Here is a 19,471-nt window from a genome sequence, read left to right as displayed (position 1 = left end):
TGCTGTCCTCCTGGTCCTGGGCAAGGATGAGTGCCCATGAGATCTGCTTCTTTAAAGGCGTCTCTCTCAATCCTCCTCGCGCCATGTGAGGTGCCTGCGCCCGCTTCGCTTTCCACCATGAGTAAAAGCTCCCTGAGGCCTCCCCAGAGGCTGAGCAGATGCCAGCGCCATGTTTCCCGTAGAGCAGAACCGTGACCTAATTAAACGACCTTTCCTTATCAATTACCCAGTCTCAGGTATTTCTTTATAGCAACCAGGAACAGCCTAACACACCTCCCAACCTAGGGAAGTACAGAGACCAGAGGCCACACCACGGGGACTCAGCAGCAGCACCCGGACCCCTGGCACCTCGCCCAGCAGAGCTGGCCTCTGCAGAAAATCAACCACATTGAAAAAGGAGGCACCCAGGAGGAGCAAGGAAACCTCGTGACTTTGACTGAGCAGCCACTTCTTAGGTGTGGGCACACCATGTTCGACTACCTGCGAATGTGGGGGTGCAATCAGCAAAACCCATGCACGACCAACCCAGTCTCTCCAACAAATCAATTACAAAGACAGAGAGAGAGAAGGAGAGGGAAGGCTTCTCACCATCTTGATTATGGTGATGTTTTCATGGGTGCACATGCGTGTCAAAACCTATCGTACACGTTACACATGTGCAATTGATCATATGCCAATTATACCTCAAAAAAGCTATCTTTAAAAAAAAGACATACCGGCCAGGTGCAGTGGTTCCTGCTTGTAATCTCAGCACTTTGGGAGGCTGAGGCAGGTGGATCGCTTGAGCCCAGGGGTTGGATATCAGCCTGGGCAACATGGCAAAACCTCATCTCTACAAAATACACAAAAATTAGTCGGGTGTGGTGGTGCGCCCACCTATGGTCCCAGCTACACGGGAGGCTGAAGTGGAAGGATCACTCGAGCCTGGGACATCAAGGTTGCAGTGAGCCATGGTTGCATCACTGCACTCTAGCCTGAGCGACAGAGCAAGACCCTGTCTCCAAAAAAAAAAAAAAAAAGGCATACCAATTAAAATGACGCTTGAAGCAGGATGCAAACAAGGCCTACACACAGGCAGACAGGATTTCATGGAGACATTTATAAGACAGTGGAAATCTAAACACAGCGAGTATCTGATGGTAGGAGGATTCCTGCTCATTTTTAAGATGTCACGATAGGCCAGGCGCAGTGGCTCATGCCTGTAATCCCAGCACTTTGGGAGGCCGAGGCAGGTGGATCACCTGAGGTCAGGAGTTCAAGACCAGCCTGACCAACGTGGAAAAACCCCATCTCTACTAAAAATACAAAATTAGCCAGACATGGTGGCGCATGCCTGTAATACCAGCTACTCGGGAGGCTGAGGCAGGAGAATCACTTGAACCCAGGAGGCAGAGGTTGCAGTGAGCCGAGATTGCACTATCGCACTCCAGCCTGGGCAACGAGAGCAAAAATCTGTCTTAAAAAAAAAAAAAAAAAAAGTCACGATAGTATGAATATCTTTTTGAGAGAACCCTAAAAAAAAAAAAATTGGCCAGGCGTGGCGGCTCACGCCTGTCTGTAATCCCAGCACTTTGGGAGGCCAAGGCGGGTGGATCAAGAGGTCAGGAAATCGAGACCATCCTGGCTAACACGGTGAAACCCTGTCTCTACTAAAAAACAAAAAATTAGCCGGGCGTGGTGGCCGGCGCAGTGGCGGGCACCTGTAGTCCCAGCTACTCGGGAGGCTGAGGCAGGAGAATTGCTTGAACCCGGGAGGCGGAGGTTGCAGTGAGCCGAGATCGCGCCACTGCACTCCAGCCTGGGCGACAGAGGCTGTTTATTTTATTAACAAATAAATAAAAATTTAAAAAGCAAAAATAATTTTAAAAAGCAAAAGTTAGGCTTCATAATTGAGTATCAAAGTTGAGGAATATACAGAAAGTTAAATGTTTAAGAAAAAGCATTAGGAAGGCAGAGTTTATTTCCTGAATATGTTCTTCCACGTGCAGATCTCACTTTGCACTCAGAAAACAACCCCCAGAGAGAGTATTTCAGGAACAAACTTTGCTGGGGTTTTCTGTCTGTTTTAATGGGCTCTTTCTGTTCAACTTCTCCCTTTTCTACTTCTAGAGAAAAACCCTGGGGCCTGAGTCTGTGCTGGGCATCTCTGCTGGCCTCTTGCCCTTTGTCCTTCTCCAGTGAGAGTTTTTTTTTGGGGGGGTGGGGGGCACTTCCCTGGCCCCAAGGACGCCATCCCTGCAGGCCCCAGTGAGTCTCAGTTCCCCTAGCCCAGGGAACTCACCAGTCCCTTGAAAAGGACCCCAGCACACTTTCTTAAAGGTGCTGTCCCCGTCCCACCAGGATCTCAAAATGTCCTACACCACCGGTATGAAGACTTGGACTCAAGTCGTACAAACCCATCTTTATGTTTTTCTCAGATGTGGGCCCTGCACGGTGGCTCACATCTATAATCCCAATACCTTGGGAAGCCAAGGTGGCAGATGGCTTGAGCCCAGGAGTTTAAGACCAGCCTGAGCAACACAGTGAGATACTGTCTGTACAAAAAAACAAAATAAAATAAATTAGCTGGGCACAGTGGCACATGCCTATAAGTCCTAGCTACTTAGGAGACTAAGTCAGAAGGACTGCTTGACCCCAGGAGTTGGAGGCTGCAGTGAGCTATGATTGCTCCACTGCACTCCAGAGAGGGCAACAGAACAAGACCCTGTCTCTTAAAAAATAAATAAATAAATAAAGCAAGCAGATCTGACAGTTCAGGAAGTTGGTGAACGAGACTGGGGATCCGGTGCTGACCACCACGGGCGACCTGCTGGAAGTTCAATTACATGTCGTTACTCTGTCCATCAGAAACAGGCAGGGCACCCCGGACATGCTGGACACAGAGAGTGCACTGATCACAAGAAGATTCTAAAATCACTTCTGAGGTTAAATATCAATTCTAAGTTCATACAGTTCTGCCCGGACACGATGGCTCACGCCTACAGTCCCAGCGCTTTGGGAGGCCGAGGTGGACGGATCACCTGAAGTCAGAAGTTCGAGATCAGCCTGGCCAACATGGTGAAACCCCATCTCTACCAAAATATACAAAAATTAGCCAGGCATGGTGGCGTGCACTTTTAATCTCAGCTACCCAGGAGGCTGAGGTGGGAGAATCGCTTGAACCTGGGAGGCAGAGGTTGCAATGAGCCAAGATTTAGCCATTGCACTCCAGCCTGGGCAACAGAGAGAGACCCTGTCTCAAAAACAAAAAAAAAACAAAAAAAAAACAAAAGAAAAAAGAAAAAAAAAGAAAAGAAAGAAAATATAAGTTTTATTTCATAATTTAAAAATACATCAGCAAGCAGCACTAACAAATAAACAGCTGTGCACAGAGCCTTATGTGGCATTTTGCTGAAAGGGAAAACGTTCCCACTATTAACAACGATGGGGTTCTGTCTTAGAAAGGACCCTAAGGGGCCGGGCGTAGTGGCTCACACCTGTAATCCCAGCACTTTGGGAGGCCGAGGTGGGCGGATCACAAGGTCAGGAGTTCGAGACCAGCCTGGCCAATATGGTGAAACTCCATCTCTACTAAAAATACAAAAATTAGCCGGACATGGTGGCAGGGGCCTGTAGTCCCAGCTACTAGGGAGGCTGAGGCAGGAGAATAGCTTGAACCTGAGGAGGAGATTGCAGTGAGCTGAGATCGCACCACTGCACCCCAGCCTGGGCGACAGAGCGAGACTCCAGCTCAAAAAAAAAAAAAAAGAAAGAAAGAAAGGACCCTAAGGACCCCATCCAACACTACTTCCACTTGAAAGAATGCTCCTCCTCCTGCCTCCTCCTGCCTCCTCCTGACAGGTCAAAGCCACTGGCAGAGACTTTCAAACTCATTCCCGTAGGGATCACACTGTGGTCGGGCATGGCCGGGGAGCTACAGTCCCTCAGTCCCCGCGGTCCCGCTGAGCTTCGCAGGGAGGCAGCTGCGGCGTGGGGGCAGCAATCATAAGCCAAGGTGCCAGGGCAGTCACAGGGAATGGGTTCCACAGGCCTGGTTCTGCTCCACAAGAGGCCACATCCAGCACAACCACAGAGCAAGCGACCCCAGAGGACCCACAGGAAGATCTTCAGTGCCTAAGCCAAGAGGCAAGCTCAGCCATCCCCGCACTCACTCAAGCCGACGTGCACATCAAACCAGCTTCCAGGGCCAAGCGAAGTTCCCAGTGCAGCATCATGCACTGAAGAGCACCTGCCATCCGCTCAAGGTCAAGGCTAACACGTGAGCCCAACCACAGTGCAGAGCAGAACTAGGTCAGGCTGGGGCCGGCCAAGGAGCAAACCAAAGCCACTGTCACATCCCTGCAGGACTTCTCCTTCCCCAGAGCAGTCGGCGACCTGGCAGGGCCTAACCTGGCCACTCAAATGCTTGGAAAGATGCTACCATAACACTGCGAGGTTGCCAGAGCACCAGGAAGGGAAACAAGTGTCACCTACGAGCATCAGAGTCACAAAGTTTAAGGACAGAATTAGCTCTCTGTGGAAATTAAAGAACAGAAGGTCTCCCGGAACAAGGCTGGAGGATGGGAACATGAAATCATGGACAGCAAGACAAAGCCTGCTGTGACATGAACGGACGCAGGGAGAACCTGGTGTGAGAGGCCTGCACCTCCGTGTGGCACTGAGGGGGAGGGGCAGGGGCTGAGGCACAGCGGCGCAGCTCTCTTCACCCAGCACCTTCTAAGCCCTGGGGCAGGAGTGACCAGTCAGGGCCTCTCTGACACCTCATCCCTCCCTGCGTGTCCAAGCCTAGCGTGGGCAATGCTTCTCAGCTAGCATTTCAGCCTTGACACATCCACTTTGCAAACTCAGCCCATGCATCACCCGGACGCCTAGAAGCCCTCACCCCACTGACACCCAGCTGGCCACCAGGCCACAATCTCGTTTCTTTTGCAAAAAAACAAAACTTAACTAAAACAAAGACTCAACATTTCACAGCTTCAGAGCTGAGCTTAGACTCTCCCATGGCACTGGAAATGTCATCTGTCCAGTGTCGTCCCTATGGGCCACAGGTGGCTACAAGCACTTGAAACGTGAGGGAGAACTGAATGCCGGATGCTAATCAGCTGAATTGACTTCACTTCAACAGCCACCCACGGCAGTGGCGCCCATCCTGGACACAGCGTCCCGGGGCCCCATGGGGCTGAGCCATCGTGGGACCAGGCCCTGCCTGTGACCAGCCCCACCAGAGGGTGGAGGAAGATGGAGGCGGCGGCAGCAGCGAGAGCAGGGGGCTTTGCCAGCCCCAGGCGCAGGTCCAGGCCTCTGCGAGGAGACGCGGGAATGGCAGCCGGCCCCCCGCCACAGCTACCTCTCAAACACCAACCCCACAACGATGGAGGGCCGTCAAGGACGCCGCCGGGCCAGGCCCCATTCCTCCTTCCCAGACCTCCCTGGATTGCTCCGTCTGTGCTCACTGAAACACGCCTTCTGCCAGTTGTTGAGGAAAAAAATCAAGCCTTAATATTCCTGTCATTGTAAAAGCTTAACGGTTATTTTTACAGATTTTGTATAAATTTAGAACCAAATAAACAAGTCATATGCTATTCACAACAATGACCTTTTTTAAAAAGGGGGATGTGCACGGCTGTCTGTCCTCGTCACCGTCTGCAGCCCGTCACGAGTGAGGCACGTACGACCGGCCGCTCAGGCCTTTGCCCTTAAATGCACTGTGTTTTGGTGGCAATGGGATGGAATCAAGAGTGACCTTTATTGAACACTGGTTCTTGATCCTTTAGCCAAATAAGGTTAAGTCCAACTGCATCAGAAGCTCCAGGAGACAGCCCTTCTGAGCACAGAACCAGCTGGCTCTAGGTCTGTGCTTTTTAACCTGAACAACCTCTCCGCCTTCTTCAGGCCTGTATGGTTCTTCTTAGCGTGGGGCTCTACGTGGCTCATCACAAACAGGCTCCCTAACACCACACAGAATGTAACACACCTTAGCTGAAGAACAGGTTTCAGGCCGGGCGCGGTGGCTCACGCCTGTCATCCCAGCACTTTGGGAGGCCACGGCAGGCAGATCACTTGAGGTCAGGAGCTCAAGACCAGCTGGGCAACATGGCAAAACCCCATCTCTACTAAAAATACAAAAAAATTACAGGTGGCACATGCCTGTAGTCCCAGCTACTCAGAAGGCTGAGGCACAAGAATCACTTGAACCCATGAGGCGGAGGTTGCAGTGAGCCGAGATTGCGCCACTGCACTTCAGCCTGGGCGACAGAGCAAGACACTGTCTCAAAAAAAAAAAAAAAGAACAGATTTCAGCCCTTTATCCTAAGACACCAGCGTGGACACACGAATGGCTCAACCCTGACTCGGGAAGGCCCTGTGCTACGCGTGCCAGCCAGGCAAACTTGCCAGGTGCACATGAGGACTCTGCATCAGTCCAGAATTCACGCAGGAAGTTTCTACACTGAGAAAGGCAGGTGAACCTCTCCCACTGTGCAGACAGCAGCACCCCCACTGTTTACCATTCTCCATGCCATGAGGGTGACCTTGAGAGGCAGGCAAAGGTGAGCCCGGCTTGGTCCCAAGAAGCAGCTGTGGGGAGTGGCAAATCTTCCCACTGGGCCTCGCGGCCAGTGTGGCCCGATGTCCCGGAAGCGGAGCCTAGCGCCCCACTCACCACAGTCAACTCCCTCAAGTCTTGTCGCTGACTTAACTGCTTCCTGTGGAATATTAATTGCCAAAAATACACCACGCACCTCGAGGAACATTACCTTGTAATGCAGTACGATGTATTTCCAAACACACAAGATGAATGCAAGCGCTTCCGTACAAAAACATGTGTTTTAATCAACCTTCTCCTTATGCAACACAATAAAAAGCTGTTCCAATGCGGCCCACGAGACTGGGTGGGAAGGCAATGGACAGGGCGCATGCCCCACAGCTCACGGGCACCCTGCTCTCAGAAAGCCATGCCGGAGGGCAGGGAGAGCACTCCAAGGGCAGCAGCAGTCCGGCCAGCCCCCGACCCGCCGCCGCTGTGTATCTCTGATGATCAAAACCAACGGCCCCGAGAGGAGCCCAGCCTGCGGCTGCAGCTAGAGGAGAAGGAGACACCTTGTACCCACATCTCACAACCCAGCAAGGGCCACAGCAGGCGGAGGACGCGGTGAGGGAGTGGGAGGAAAATTAAGACAGCAAAGGGAAGTGAGTGAGCCAGGTGAGAGGCTGTTGTCCTGCAGGGCTCCCGGCCTTCCCCAGGGCACCTGCCCAGCCAAGGAGTGGCTGGCTTGCTGGAGTGCGTCCTTGCCCTCTGGCCGCCTCCTTCTCTGTGGCCTCAGCTCCAGGCCCTCCTCACCATCATGCCCATCTTCATCCTGTGCAGCCCTAATGGGGTCCACTGTGCTGAGAAACCTGTCACCCTAACATCAGACCTGCCCACGTGGCTGCCAACTGTGCTTCCTGAGCACCTACAGGCAGGGCTTCAAACCAAGGTCAGAGAAAACCATGAATCTCTAACCCCTCTACCCTCTGCAAAAAAAAATTTTTTTATTAAAAAATTTTAAAAAACAGGAAAAAATAAATTGTGTTCATTTTTTTCCCCAGAACAATGACCCAGATTATTCATATTCATGAAGTTCTCAAAGGGGTCCTTGATCTAAAAAAGGGTCCTGACCCCGCCGTGGGCCTCCAGCACTTGGACTCCCTGCTGAGGACCCACCCCAGACCCTCCCAAGCTTGTTAAACACATCTCTTCCCGGGCCCCTCCCGGGAAACCCAGGCTCAGTGAAGCTGGGGCTGGGCCTTGAACCCACACTTTTTAAAAAGTTCCCCCAGCTTTTCTGATGAGAAGCAGGGGTGAAAACTCCATGATGTTAACCCAGGAGCCTTCTACCCTGACAGCCGAGCCACTGAAGAGGCGGAATTGCCAGGCAGGCGCTGCGGGGCAGGGGCTTCGGGGCAGGTGCTAGGGCTCCTCGGGCACCTCTGCACTGGGACCCCTCCCCTGGCCCCAGCTCAGGCACTGCCCTGGCTCTGCTTCCGCTCAGGTGTTCCAGCATTTCCCACAGGTGAGACTTACTTGGAAGACGGGTGATGATTACAGCGAGACTCCCAGCTCTGCTACATCATCAAGAGAGGCCAAGCCAGAGCCAGGGCACTCGCAGGAGCTCGCCACCACAGATCCAGCCCGTGTCCTCTTTCACAGTAAGAGGGTAGCCCCACGCCCTGTGCGCACCTGACACCTGCCGTCATTATCGGAGTCACCGAAATGTCACTGAATCACAGTCCCCCTAGTTTTAAGGCAATAATGGAAGTCGCTCTCTGGCCGAGCACAGTGGCACAAGGTCCCAGGTTACAGGGGGCTCTTTCTCACGATCAGCCTTAGGTTTATTCAGTACAAAGCACAGGCACTCACTTCCACACCATAGTCCTCCTTCCTCTACAGCTGCCTCCGTCTTTTCTGGAACCAAAACTCCACACGACTCCCTACACACTACAGTCCTCCCTGCCTGGTGCTCCTCCAAGAACTCCCCGTATGAGCCCACAACAGGCGCTCTCTGGGCACCCCTGAAGGTTGCAGTCCCAGCGCCTTTGATAAAGAAATGTGCTCAGTGTCTGCTCAGCCAAGAGCCCCTCAGACCCTTCCCACCCCTGACTTGCCTCAGCGTCGGGGCCACAGCCCCCAGGCCCTCAGTGCGCAGGTGAGAAGTACACACCTTACACCCAGGAGAGAGGCTTGATGACCGCCACAAGCCCTGAGGGTGCGGGAACCTCTTCAGGCCCCAAACTATGGAGCCAGCCACTAGCTCAACAGGACTGATCCCAGAGTTTGTTTCTCAAAATACATCAAGCGAGTGTTCCACTGAAAACAGAAGGCAAGCAAAGAGAAACAGCCACAAACATCAGGCACGAGTCTCAGATCCAGTCCCTTATAAAAGCTCACTTCCACCACTCAGCTCAACTCAGAGGTCACAGGATTTGCATCAGCAGAAGCTCCAGCGGAAAGAACGTGGATGCTGTGACATTCTGCTGAATGATCCCAAGTTCTTTTCTGAATCTGGAAGGAAAAGGAAAGAAGTGCCAAAAAGTTCACGCAAACAGTGCTGTGAGCTATTTAACAGATGCTTTTATTATCAAGAGCTGCAGAGGTGGGCCGGGACACCGCCACGCTTCCACAGTGGGACCCTAGCCCAAACCAGCAGCCTGAGAGGCCGGGACACCATGCCTGAAACTCACTAGCAAGAACACTCTGAAAAAGCAAAAATGACAGCAGATTTACAAATCAACTAGCATATGTGGAAAGTGCATTTAAACTATCAAACCAGAACCCACCATATTAACTCAGGACTTCGGTCCTTTTTAATAATCAGTCATGTTCAAATACTGACTTCCTTTCAGTGTAGATAAGGTTATAAATCAACCTGAAAATGTACTACATATTGGAATTAAACCTCATACTTGACAATCTGTGCTAAACACTAAACGAAATGTCAACACCCAAACAGGAAGTATGACAATGATTAGGAGAAAATCAGCCCACACCCAACCGCACTGCCCACAGAGGCCCCGACACCACACACACAGGTGCCCCTCATCACGGAAGCCGAGAAAACCCTTGCCTGGCAGAGCTGTGTTCTGTTTAAAACAAGTCACTCTTGAATAAGGGACCATTCAAGTGGGGGGCAGACTTATACAAAGATCCCGGGACACCTGAGGGTGTGACTGCTGCACTGCTGAGAGGCTCCAGCTTCAGCAGGTGTTGGAGCCAAGGGGGGCCCAGGCACCCACAACGTATCAGACACTTGATGTTATATTTTCACAGATTCCACATAGTAATCCGTCTTACAGGCAAAGACACTGAAGGCAGGAGCCAGTGGGAACCCACCCAGGACCCAAGAGCCCTGGTCTGGCGCACCACCTTCGCAAAGATGCTGTGACTCAGGAAGGCACGGCGCCAGCTGCGCCTGCACGGCCAGACAAGACATGGCTTGCATGGGGACATTAAAGAAATCACCTTGAGGCAGCTTCCCTGCTTGAAGACAGCATAAGAACCTAAAATGTGTCAACAATTCCCTTATACAAAATGTCACTTTTGTAATTGGCTGAAAGTACTAAAACTTTAAAAGTCGAGCAAGCTTTAATGACAAATCCAAGACCTAAAATTAGCCAGGCGTGGTGGCGGGCGCCTGTAGTCCCAGCTACTTGGGAGGCTGAGGCAGGAGAATGGTGTGAACCCGGGAGGCAGAGCTTGCAGTGAGCCGAGTTCGCGCCACTGCACTCCAGCCTGGGCGACAGAGCGAGACTCCATCTCAAAAAAAAAAAAAATCCAAGACCCATCTGCTGGCATCTCCTGGACGGCACAGAGGAGAGACACTGGGATGAAAGTCAAGTGGCATTTTTTCACATTCAAACAGCACCCCTCATTAACGTGGAACACAGCAGAGTCTGACCCTCTCAACGCACTCGAGGCGTGGAAGAAAAATGTCCTACGTGTGTACTCTAAGGCAGTGTGTGAAGTCCCCTGGAACTGAACTCAGAACGGAGACCTCAGAGTCTGGACTGCACACCTGTCAGCACCCATGCCCCTCAGTCCTCCCTCTTCACACAGAGACCACCACTGAATCTGCCAGTAACAAAGGAGCTGGGTGGCAGGGAAGGTATTCTGGCAAAATCCTGAATGGTCAAACGGTAAATTACTTTATTTCAGAAAAAATGAAATGGCTTTGTAAACACTCAGGCTCACAAAAAAGAAAGTCTATTAGTTCTATATGTAGCAAAATCCCGAAATTCTGACACACAGTAATGCAGCATGATTAGAATATTCTAAACAAAAATGTTAAATGAAAATCTTGATATTAAAAGGCAGTACAGGGTAGTGTTTAAGAGTGTGAACCCTGGAGCCTGGATTCAAATCCATATTTCATAATTTACTGCTGTGTGGTTTAGGTAAGTTACTTAACCTCTCTGTTCCTTAGCTTCCTCATGAATGAACTAAGGATAATGTCAGTACCTGCCCAGTGGACTGTTGTGAAGATCACACAAAGAAAGTGAATACGACATGCTCGTAACAGTCCTGGAACAATCATTATTAAATATTATCGTCTGCTGGGGTAAGAGCTGTCATTAATAGATGGACACATGAAGAAAACAGGGTAAATTCTATGAGGGAGACTCAGTCACTCACTCACTCATTGCCACATTGTAAAAGACGACACTGTGGCAGGCACTGGGCTGGGCAGGGAGGAAGTGCCACCGACAAAGTTCCTGTCCTCAACAAGGGGAAGGTAACTGGCATTCCGGGGTGCGCACTAGGTGTCAGAAACTGTGGTAGAAAATGATTTCATGGCAGGGTGCGGTGGCTCGCATCTGGAATCCTAGCACTTTGGGAGGCTGAGGCAGGCGGATCCCTTGAGGTTAGGAGTTCGAGACCAGCCTGGCCAACATGGTAAAACCCCATCTCTACTAAAAATAAAAAAATTAGGCGGGCGTGGTGGCCGGCGCCTGTGGTCCCAGCTACATGGGAGGCTAAGGCAGGAGAATGGCTTGAAGCCGGGAGACGGAGGTGGCAGTGAGTCAAGATCGCACCACTGCACTCCAGCCTGGGCAACAAAGCGAGACTCCATCTCAAAACATAAAACAAGAAAATGATCTCGTTTGCTTCTCTTATCAGCAAAGTGCTACATGTCCGGATGAAGGAGTTGAGGCTGACAGCCAGAAAAGAGGCCGTGGGCACGAGTTAGGAAGGGCAGCAGGGACGGCCGTGGCTTCCCAGCATGTGGCCCCTGCACCAGTTCCGGGCTCCTCAACTCTCCGCTGTCCTCGCCACACATCCAGCTGGTGGGAAGGCCGCACAGCACCCAGCCAGGCCCACAGCAGGCATTCGAGAAACGTCTGTCCAACCAAACCGAATGGGACCCCTTCTCCAGGTGTTCCGGGCCGTCATCCCAAAGCTGCCGGAGCCAGGCTAGGCCAGGGCCTGTCCTAGAGGACGGTTCAGATAGAAACGCCCCTGGGAGGTGACCCTCACCCCAGGAGAGCCTGCAACACCCCGACACCCACTGCCTCGTCGCCGGTCCTCCCATGAAGCGGGGAGGCTGAGGTGCTGTGACGACCTAACAGTCTTGGTCTGGGCTTATAAACTTGGAAAGTCTAAAGACGTATTCTTCTGAGTACCAAAAGATAACTGGCGAAAGAAAGAACCTCTTAAAATTACATTACCAAAGATAGGTTTTAGGTAGCAAGTTCTCAACCGTGTGTAGTCTGCTAAGATTTATAAATTAAAAACAAAAACAGAGCCCAGGGGAACGGACAAGGGCTCGCGGGCACCCTCCCCGGGACGACGTGCACACAGGCCTGCGGGACAAGAAGGCCAGGGTCGGAGTGGGACTGCGTCTCCCTGCCCTTCTTCCCGGCGGAACTCGCCCTCCTCACCTACAGGATCGCCCTAAATGCGCACGAAATCCTTCCCTGTTCCCGGTGAGCTGGTGAGAGAGGGCGAGGCCGCGAGCAGGTGCGCCCGTCCCCACTTCCTGCTCAGCGGGGCAGCAGGGGGGCTGGGGGTCTCGGGGGGGCCGGGCCGGGGGTCCCGGGATCGCAGTTGCCGGGCGACCGCAGGGGGAAGGGTGCGGGGGCCGCGGGACCCAGGCCCAGGCCCCAGGCCCGGCCGGAACTTTCCTCCCAAAGTTTCCCCGGGGCGCCAGGCTGCGGCCTAGGCCGGGCGCGCCTCCCAGTGGGGGGTCGAGGCCGGGGCCGGGGCTGGAGGCGGCCTGCGGACCCGGGTCCTGCCCGGCCCGCCCTCCCCTCCCCGCCCCGGCTCCAGCCCCAGCCCGCGGCCCAGGCCCCGCAGCTCGCCGGGGTCCCGGGCCTTCGCGTGGCGGCGGCGGGGGCCACTCACCTGGACGCGGGTCCCTCGGTTGCCGGCCGAGCTCACTGCCGCCCCGCCCCCGCCCCGTAGGCCCGCGACCCACTGACACCGAGGCGGAAGTGCGGCCCGCCGCCTCGCCGACTGACAGCCCGCGCCCGCCACTCGCTGCGCCCGGCGCCGCCGCGTCGGCCGCTGCCTGCCCAATCAGCGCCCGGCCCGAGGCTCGCGCCGGGGGGTGGGACTATGCTAATCCCTTCGCGAAGGGCCTCTACCTGTGCCCCCTCAGAGCCCCGCCCACGCAGCGGAGTGACGGCAAGGACAGCCAGTCACAGCAGGAGAGAGGCGGGGTTATGCCGCCCCTGAGCCAAAAGGGGAGGGAGGCAAGGAGGAAAGGGCGTGGCTGCAGAGAGCAGAGTTGACAAACAGTGAGTCAGGTGGCCCGGGGCGTGGGTGCTCCGCCCTCAGGTGCACTGCGTCCTGGCGGCAGTGCGGGCCTGCGAGGCTACCCAAAGCCCTGGGGGCTTTTTCCTACAAATGCTGGGGACCGTGCGATAGCTGGGGCGTAGCTGCTTCCACTGTCCTACCAAATCCTGAATATCGTCCACCTCCTTTGCATGCCATTCACCGCCAACCAAAATCCAGCGCCAATTTACCCCTCCAGCTGCATCCCCGACCGTTTCACCACCATACTTAAAACCCTTTGGACTCCCACTGACCTACAGTGGCTCCATGGTTAAGCCCAGAAGTTCTGGAATCAGACCTGGAGCTTGCATTCTTTACCAGCTGTGTGGATTTGGACAAATTAATTAACCTCTCTGAGTCTGTGATCACTCAGAGTTTCATTTGCAAACCAGGGTTCCCCTGTCAACATCTCATTGAAGTCATGGGTCTGGTTTGAGGTGAGTGGAGTGGCATAAACCAGGCTGGCTACATAGTCACAGCAGTTGGTTTAGGGGTCAGCCTGTGACCCAGTTCTAGCCAAAGAGGCTCAGTCCTGGGACTTTTGCTGTAGGGTCAGAGTTCAGACCGGATGGGAGGCTGAAGTCAAATGACTCTCCCATCTGCCCACAGACCTCTCCAGAGCTGGGTTAGGTGAGAGAGGGAAGGGGCCAGTCTTCCACATCTCACCACCCGAGAACAGGGCTGCACGAGAATGAAGCCAGCCCAGAGGAAAGCCGGAGCAACCACGGCCGGGTCACGTGGACCCTGCTGCACCTCAGCAGGTCCTTTCCTTGACTTTTCAGTTACGTGAACCACATGCTCATTTCTGCTTCAGCCCATTTGAGGTAAAGCCAAGAGTCCTGGGCTTCCTGTGGCCTTGAGAGCCCTGGCGGATGACCCGTGACCCCGCAGTGCATCCTGCAGCAAAGCCAGCCCCCGTTGGGCCTCTGCACCCCCTCCTCAGGCCTTGTCTCCCCACTTCCAGGCTGCCCCTAGCAGGGTCATGGAGGCAGGGACAGGCCTTTGCCCCATCTGTGGCCCCGTGGCAGACGTGGGTACTCTCTATAAATTTCAGGGCATGAGTGAGCCAATGAACGTGGCCTCTGTGGCAGGGGTGGGGCCCAGGCCACATCTCTGGGCCCAGCAGGGCCGTTCTCCCCAACCCCAGGGGCTGGCCCTACTCACGGGTGGGCCACTGTCAGTCGGCGCCACTAGAGACGTGCCGGGACTAGGAAGGAGCTGGCTGAGCCTCTCCTGAAGAGAGAACGGGGAGGAGGGCGGGCAGGCCTCAGAAACAAAGGGGTTGCCATGGTTACCTCTGAAGAAAGCGACTCCAGCCGGTGAAAGGGAAGGGAAGGCGTGCGGCCCCCAAGCCAGGACAAGGACGATGAGGCCAGTTGCCACGGAGATGACCGCGCTCCACAGCTTTCCCTGTGGGCCTTGCCAGGGCCAGCTCAGGGTCCCAGAAACCCACCACTCTCCATGTCCCTCACCCTAAGTCTCTAAGACTCTAACCCCTGTGCCCTTGGGGGGATCCAACCTGCCCACCCACCCCTTGACCACGAGCTCTGCAGTGAGGGCAGCCTCAGAGGCTCAGGCAGAAGGACCCTCTCATCTGCCCAGGGACCACCCCAGGGCCAAGCAGGGAGATCCACCCTGGCCTTGGGGTTGGGGGTGTGATCTCAGATGGCCCCTGGGCTGGAACAGGGGTTTCACCCCTCTCCACAAATGCAGTAACTGAGCTTCAAGGGTAGTCTGCCGTCAGCCAGCACTGCTGGAGACGTGCCAGGACTGGGAAGGGTGCTTCCTCCCCGGGGCCAGTTGCTGGGACTAGGCAAGAATCCTCCCTCAGTTGGTGGGTAGTAAGGAGGGTGCCTTGAGACCAACTTAGGCGTCTTTGTCATGATCTTTACTAGGTCACAAGGCCAATTCAAGAGGCACAGTTCTCCAAGGATGGAAGATGGGGGTGGAGAAGGCAACAAAGATGGATGAGCTGGGGCCATGATGATGAAGACGATGATGAGGATGATGATGTTGATGATGATGATGGTGATGGCGGCCGAGTGCCCTGTGATTTACAGGCCCATCTGGTTTCATGTTTGCAACAGCCAATCAAGTGGGTACCAGGTGCCATCATTCCCACTTTACAGATGAGAAGACTGAGCCCCAGACAGGTTAAGTGACTCCCCCAGCCCTGCAATGAGGAAGGGCCCAGCACAGCTCCAGGCACAACAAGCAGGCACTCCAAGCATAGGGAGGTCTGGTGGACCAGGCCTGGCCCAGGAGCTTGTCGGCAAGGCAGAGCCGCATCCAGGCTCCCGGACCAGGATCCGCACACGAACAACAGGCCCAGGAGTTCCCATGGCTGTGGCTGCTGGACCCCCGCACCAGGTGGGCTGGCGGCTGTGTGCCACACATGCTCTCTAGAGCCTGAGAAATGCTCATCCTGCAGGTGATTTGGGGGGTGTCTGCTCCCACCTTCACTGCTCTCAGACCAAATTTCTGCTTCCTGACAGAATTTCTAGGATCCTCCCTCTGTCCTCTTAGCCAAGGAGGGGAGAAGCTCTCTCCCTCCCTCACCATGGGGCAGGTCACCAGTGGGTGGATTTCATGACCCACATACCTCCCAGGGCTGGCGTGCGGGGTCCAGCAGTCCCAGCCACAACTATGTCATCCCGCTTCCTTTCCTCTCACGGTGAAGGAGGCGGAAGAGAGGTTGTTGCTCCCACCTTTTGGATGGGGAAACTGAGGCTTAGAGAGCAGAAGCAGCTTGCCCAGGGCCTGGCAGCACCAGTCCCGCCCACGACCCACCGCCCTTTCCCCCGCTCCACTCTTACCTCCTCCCCCAGGTTTCTGGGTCTGGGTTTATCTCTTTATCTGGGTCTGCACCCACAGCTGCCCCATTAGATCAAACAGGGCTTGGCTTCCAGGAACGCCGGGTGCCTTGGCATTGCTGGCCTGGCTGGCAGCTGCTGGCTGGTGAGCCCCGGCCGAGGCTGTCTCCTCTCCCCAGGCCTTTAGAGAGGACATTCTCCCACTCTCTTTTATGGAAAGCCATGGAATCTTCTGTGTGGATGCAGCCTGGGCAGTCAGAGAGGGGCCTGGCCCTCACGTGGCCGCAGCTGACCCCTCCCCGCCGCGGCTCTCCAGTCTCCTCTGCGACGTGACAGCCCTGGCTTCTCTGCTGTGGGGAGGAGAGTATTTTTAGTTTTGAACCCACCACGTGAAGCGAGACAAGTTATCAATAGCAGCAGCAAAGGGCTTTTTCTTTCTCTCTCTCTCTTTTTTTTTTTCCCCATGTCTTTGGGACCTGAACAATCTGCACCCATTAAATTCTGCCAAAAGAAAAAATAGTGTTCCTCTTATAAACTTTTTACCCCACAGCTTCCTTGCTGCTGCAGCTTTGCAAACCCACTCTTCCTGGGGTGACCCCACCCGTCTCCACAGCCCCCCTCTCCACTCCTGGGCACTGAGACCTGCCTGGGAACAGGCCCTTCTGAGCAGAGGGCCAGGGTGGGGCTCAGGCCACAGCTCCAGAGCAGTTGGAATGAGGGGCTGGGGAGAGGGGAGAAAGGCCCCCCAGTTTCCCGCTCACAGAGCTGGCAGCAGCCACAGCCTCTCCTGGAGTGCTTGCTGCCTGCCCGGGGCCAGGCCCAGCTCCTCTGAGTGCAGTAGCTCAGGGACACGCCCCACCCCGCAGTGAAGGGCAGAGAAGGTGGCCTTCCCAGAGGCCTTTCTGGCTGTAATTCCTTGTTTCTGGAGGAAGGGGTTCCTCAGTCGAGTAGGCTTGAGAACACTATTTAAACAAAGTCAACAGGTGCCCTCCCCAACCTTAGGCTTCCCAGAGCCCTTCCCACTCAGGTGCACATGGAGGCTCCAGGGCCCAGGAAGGGCCTGATGCAGACCCCCAACATATGGGGATGGAAGCCTTTTTTCTATGAAGTTTCTTGCAGGACACTGGAGTGGCTTCCTGCCTTGCTGGGGGAAGCATTTGAGCCAACATGGCTGCCTGCCCTTTAGAACTGGTTAGAGCTGCGTTCCTGAGAAAGCTCAGAGTAACAGAGGCTTCGACAGAGTAGAAACGTACTTTTCTCTCGGGTGACACAAGCCTGCGCTGTCCAGCTGGCAGGGTACCGTGCATCCTCAGGGACACAGCTCCTATCTTACACTGTCCTCTCCTAGTGGCATCCTCAGGGACGCAGCTCCTACCTTACTGTATCACTCTCCTAGTGCTGGCTTCCAGCCTCAGTGTCACCTCATTGTGCAAAACAGCTGCTGATGCTCCAGCCATCACAAGCATACCTGACCAGAAAGGAGGAAGGAAAAGACGAAGAGCAAAAGTGCTGCCCCCTAGATGAGTCAGCTCCCTTTGAGGATCTGTCCCTGAAGACACACCCAGCACTTCTGCTCACATCTCACTGGCCAGAACTCCATCCTATGCCACTTTTGGTAGGATAACGGCATTTTAGCTGAGTGCACTTCCAGCCTAAACAAAACATGGGGCTACGGGGAGCAGATTACAGATGGCCCCAAAGCCAGGCCTAGATCGTCCCAGACCCAGAAATGTGGACATCTCCAGAAGTGACCTATGAGTGCCCTGCCTCAGAAGAACCGACAGCCCCAGATGCAAGACAGAGCGCCTGGCACACATTCCCTGGCACGCCTGTGGCACAAGGGCTGTACTCCAACTCCGTGCCCCAGCGTGGTGCTGCAGCGGCCACTTCAGCGTTGGCCCTGGAGTTTCCCTCTTCCTGGCTGCACCCTGACTGATGGGAAGTGGGTTCCTGCTCCTTCTTGAAATACCTGTTGAAAACCTGCTGCACTCTGCTGGCCCCACCCTGGGCGCCGGGGTACCTCCAGAAGCAGGGCACCCACCCCAGAGGCTGCTAGGCAAAGGGCTTTCTTAGTGTGGGAAAGTGGGGGACCCTGGGGGACCTCTGCACCCTTCCTGAGGGCCCATGTAGGGTGGGCAGGGTGTGGGCACATCCCTGCAGGGAACGGGAGGGGCAGGTGGGAGCCGGAGGAGAGACAGCTGGGCTGGGTTAGATTTAACTTGCTGCGGGAGCCAAGTGCGTTGGCTGGAGCCACTGGCTGGGCCTCAGTGCCAGGGGATCCGCCAGGCACGGGGGTGGGAGGGGCAAAGTTTAAATATGCCTGAGGAGCCAAGATGGGGGGCAGAGATGGGGCCCAGGTTGAGGAGCCACCGGGGGCCTGAGGGTGGCGCCGTGGGTTTCTCCTCAGGAGCAGCCCAGCAGCACGCTTGCCCCTCAGCGGAGCTGGGGATGGGGGTTGGGTAAGAGACAGCCAGCCAGAGATTTGGGGTTCTTCTGGGGATGGGTGTGCTCCCCCAGTTGCATCCCTGGGAGAGGAGGTCAGGGAGGGGGTGGAGGGGATGGCTAGGGGTCTGTGTGTCAGGAGTCACAGCAGGGCACTGCATACCCAGCCCAGTCCTCGTGGTCACGGTAGAGAGGGGTGACCCATGAGGCAGAGCTGTACCCACCAGGAGCTTCATGCATGGCTCACAGCACCCAACCTGTGCTGTCACATGGCACCTGAGGTTAATTTACCAATCTACCATTGCCGTCTTGAAATTCTTCATCATCTTGGGGCAAGGAGTTCACATTTTCACTGTGCGGAGGACCTGGTAAATCCTGCAGCCATCCTGGGTGAGGAGGGTGCGGCACTGGAAGCAGGGCCCACGGGGTTTCAGCAGTTGCATACAGCCGGCTGGGTGATGCCATCCCTGCCAGGCATGGTGACAGGCTGGGCAAGCAGGCTGGGCCTGTTCTGGGGAAGAGATGGAGGGGCTGATAAGAGGCCCTGTGCTGGGCTTCTGTGCCTGGTGCCGGCCTGCACAAGCTGGGGGAAGGCAGTCTGCCCAGGAGTCCCATGTCCCAGGGCTGGGAGATCCCTGGGGCCAGGGAGGACCATGCTGGCCGGTGCTCCCACTCGCTGGCTGGCTTCAGGAAATAGGGGTTCAGTAATGCCCAGGGCATCTGCAGGAGGTGGGTGTGGGTCGGTCTGGGCAGATGGCTGGGAGTTGGGTGGAACCTGGAGCCCATGGGGGTCTAGACCCAGCCTTTGCTGATGGAGGTCTTAGCTGCCGATGGAGGTCCTAGCTGCCGATGGAGGTCCTAGCTGCCGATGGAGGTCCTAGCTGCCGATGGAGGTCCTAGCTGCCGA

The 19,471-nt window shown here is 55.1% G+C and overlaps 1 protein-coding gene and 1 long non-coding RNA gene across 7 annotated transcripts in view; both read right to left on the bottom strand.

Annotated features, from left to right (window-relative positions):
* The window catches only part of OSBPL2 (oxysterol binding protein like 2), a 55,430-nt gene extending 42,407 nt beyond the window's left edge, over positions 1 to 13,023 (bottom strand). For 2 of the 6 annotated variants that reach the window (XM_009437551.5, XM_054674511.2), the window contains exons 1-2: positions 12,878 to 12,984; positions 8,700 to 9,040 (exon numbers count right to left, since the gene is read on the bottom strand). The gene's annotated coding sequence lies outside the window, so the exon portion shown is untranslated. Of the gene's footprint in view, positions 1 to 8,699; positions 9,041 to 12,877 lie in introns of all 6 variants that reach the window. The other 4 variants (XM_001144767.6, XM_063802725.1, XM_054674510.2 and 1 more) reach the window with 4 other exon arrangements.
* Positions 13,024 to 18,010: 4,987 nt separating this feature from the next.
* Positions 18,011 to 19,147, bottom strand: LOC100608920 (putative uncharacterized protein FLJ44790). Its single transcript, XR_008541249.1, has one exon. It is a non-coding gene; the product is annotated as a putative uncharacterized protein FLJ44790 (long non-coding RNA).
* Positions 19,148 to 19,471: the final 324 nt, after the last annotated feature.

This window comes from Pan troglodytes, chromosome 21, assembly GCF_028858775.2.
Source record: "Pan troglodytes isolate AG18354 chromosome 21, NHGRI_mPanTro3-v2.0_pri, whole genome shotgun sequence".
Lineage (NCBI taxonomy): Eukaryota > Metazoa > Chordata > Mammalia > Primates > Hominidae > Pan > Pan troglodytes.
The sequence above is the reverse complement of the archived record's forward strand: the minus strand, read 5'-3'. Positions and strand labels throughout refer to the sequence as shown.